General features: G+C 42.4%; 1 long non-coding RNA gene across 1 annotated transcript in view; it reads right to left on the bottom strand.

The window, feature by feature from the left end:
* Positions 1 to 683: 683 nt before the first annotated feature.
* LOC108446749 overlaps positions 684 to 3,323 on the bottom strand; it is a 4,809-nt gene continuing 2,169 nt past the window's right edge. The window contains exons 2-3 of the long non-coding RNA XR_001862043.1: positions 2,365 to 2,497; positions 684 to 946 (exon numbers count right to left, since the gene is read on the bottom strand). This is a non-coding gene — a long non-coding RNA (uncharacterized LOC108446749). The remainder of the gene's footprint in view (positions 947 to 2,364; positions 2,498 to 3,323) is intronic.

Below are 3,323 nucleotides of genomic sequence, written 5' to 3'. Positions count from 1 at the left end.
TGCCCCTTCTGCGCTCACTCCCCGCGCCCCTCGGGGCTCCCTCAGGCCCGCTCCCGTTTGTCCGCTTGCAAACCCGGGCTGATCCCGGGAACGGCAGCTTTAGCCATGATTCGTGAGCGTGGAAGGACACCGGAGGAACATGGCAGAGGATCCAGGCTGCTGCTGCACAACCACCTGCTCACAGCAGCTGTGCTCCCCACCTGTGCGCATTCCACTGGGACTTGGTTGGTTTTTCTATTCTACTCACACTGTTTGGCAAATTGCTGTTGTGATGCCTTCCTCTGGCTCCAAGTTACGGAGTGCTGAGAGTGGAATGTTGTCTGAATCTGCCCATCCAACACATGGAGCCTCCACAGGAAACGTCCTTTATCAATGGTTAAGCTACTCAAAAGCCACTCCAGGATCCAAACTGCTACAAATAGCTACAGTTAACTTCCATTTATGTGGTTTGTTCCTTCTGTCACTTTTTGAAACAGTGGCACCCAGAAACATCCACACCTCACAGTCACTGAGGGATCCCAAGGAGTACAGGACACCCCCAACACCATACAGAGACCCCTGACCTGGGCACCTGAAGAGCCTTTAGATGTGTGAGGTTTGGCTCTTTGATTACCCTGATCATGCACATTTTTCCTCATGGGTTGGTAACGTGGATTTCAGGTGGGCTCCAGACAGGTAGAGTGTTCACTAAGATTAAGGAATGAAAATGTGAAGAAAAAAACCCCAACAAACTGCTTAGGAATGATTGCACAGAATTACAGGATTCTGTCAAGTAATTTGATTACATCTTTTAGGAGTCTATTCATGAGACTTCTGGTAGCAAAAGCTCAGGATAATGTTGGAAAAGCTGCTATTAGCACAGTCAGCTTCTTTCTCCAGCTGTAAAACTGCGCAGTTTTAATACTTCACCCAGGAACACCAAGAGGTAAAAAACCACAACAGGTTCCTGTGCAAAAGTACAAAACACCACAATTATGGTAAAGCAGGAATTCAGATTTTGTTCTGCAGCTACAGAGTTGCTATAAATGACATAACGTGGAGGGGAAATACTTTAGGGTTTGGTAGATCAAACTGCACTGTGATTTATGCTCTAGGAAAAGCTAATAACATACTTTAATGGATAAATTTAGCATCAGTGCTCAAACCCAGGAATTACACACCAACAGAAAGGGAACACGCAGAACAAGGAATTGCACAGCAGCAGTGAACAGGGGATGCCTGCCATAAGGAATCCTGCCGTGAAACAGGTATTAAATTCCTCTTACACACATTTAGTAAGAGGCTTGCACCACTTTAACATAATGGTGGTGCAATGTGCACACCCAGTGAATGCCACCTGAGCACGCTACGCTTTCAACCACAAAACCTCTACGCCTTTGTGTTAAAGCCAGATCTACCTTTGCTGACTAAACATGTCATGTTCATCATCAACACCTCAGTTCTTTCCCTGCCTTGTTGTCTTCCTAATTCTTTTCCTGTTAAAGCCTCATTCCCTTTAATTTGGGAAATTTACTCCTGTGTTACTGGTCTGAATCTACATTATCCTGGCAGCAAAGCAGGAGGAGCTTTTTTGGTTATAATGTGAGTTTTGTTTCACTTCAGGCCTCCTCTCCTGTAACACGCTGGTAATTTGGTTTGAAATGAAAACTCTGCTGGGAAATCCTAGTAATAACCATCAATCAGCTTCTAAAACAGTCTAATATCACCTTACCTGTCTCTCCTTAGACACCAGAGAAGTTTATGCTGAGATACTGTCCCCAGGACAGATACCTACAAATCCCTCAGCACTACCTCTCCTTAAAACTTTCCACTTTCTTCCAAAACCTTTTGTGTGGTCAGTGCACTGACTTTCTCCTGCAGCTGATACATCTTTACTTATTTATCCTTTGGGCTTCCATAATTAATGTTTTTTTTTAAACTTTGGGTTCCTAAAATTGGCCTCACTTACATTTGTAGTGTCTCACACAAGGGTTGTTACATGTGACCCATAAAACCTTGTGACAGACATTAACACATCACTATTGTGTGGGACAGAGACAATATCCCCAGATCTGGGATGTCACTTCTCACCCACCTTTCCCTTAACTGCTGTTTGAAGATGCAAAGCCCTTAAATACAAATACAACACTTATTTTATGTTCATTCCTTCCCTCAGTTTTCCCTCACCGATTGTTCTGAATGAGCCAATTGCAGCAGCCAAGAAAAACTGGAGATAAGAGTTAGCCCATGAAAAGAGCAAGAATGAAAGCAAATGAGCAAGTCCTCCTCCCTCCTCAGTCTCTGGTGATTTTGTTGTATTTAACAGATAATTAACACATTTAAGTCAGAAGAGACTAATTTCTGTTGGCTATGCTCCAACTTTACCTTTTTTTTAGTGGAAAAAGGCCTCTCTCCTCAGAGCTCTGCACATCACAAAATAGACACATCAGGTGTCAAGGTAATGCCTCTTCAGGATTCTTGATGCTCCAAGGCTCCTGATACTTATTTTCCAAAAAGACTAGATGAACACAGAGAAATACTTTAATGAGGGTTAATCACATTCACATAAATAAAGTAAACCCCTTCTCTACCAGCTGGCACAAACTTGCAGAATTTCCCCCCCCCTCCAGTTCTAGATAAATTCCTTCCCTTCAATATAAGCATTTTTGTGACTTCTCTTGGAATGAGTGACTTTGGTTTGGGATTCGCTCCACGTAACTCCAAATATTAGTCATCAAAACACCTTTTTTGAAATTAGGATTTAATAAATTCTAATTCATGTAAAAAATCTATAAACTGCACTTACAGTTATGTTTCTTTTAATCTCAGTTTTGTCATCTTGCCCCCAAAGAATCCAACTTTCCATGTTACTCCTGCCCTCATTACTGTAAGATTCTTGTAAGACTGTGGCATATGGAAGCCATATTTTGGGATAATTTCCCAAGAGCAAAGTAGTCATGCATTTTAATCCAACTTGGGAGTCACAGGAGTGTCCTGCAAAGTTTTCCCTCAGCAATGAAAGGTTGGTTTTTGTTCCAACTTTTGGGAGAATATTAGAGTTTTTGACAGAAGTCAGTATTTAGTGCTAGGAAAAGAGAGAATTATGTAGGAAACCTTTTCCCCTGAATTGTTGCACAGCTTTGTATCTTCCTGAAGTATAAAATACGTACCATTTATTACTCAAGATACTGCATAATTCCCCATACATGCAGAATTTTCATTGTACTCGGAGCATTAGTAGGGGAAAAAAAGGCATGGATCAAAATTTCCACCCCTGATAGTGTTCCAGGCCGGGTTGGATGGGGCTTGGACCAACCTCATCCAGTGGAAGATGTTCCTGCCCT

Source organism: Corvus brachyrhynchos, unplaced genomic scaffold, assembly GCF_000691975.1.
Source record: "Corvus brachyrhynchos isolate BGI_N302 unplaced genomic scaffold, ASM69197v1 scaffold10, whole genome shotgun sequence".
NCBI classification, from domain to species: domain Eukaryota; kingdom Metazoa; phylum Chordata; class Aves; order Passeriformes; family Corvidae; genus Corvus; species Corvus brachyrhynchos.
This window is presented reverse-complemented; position numbering and strand designations above follow the sequence as displayed.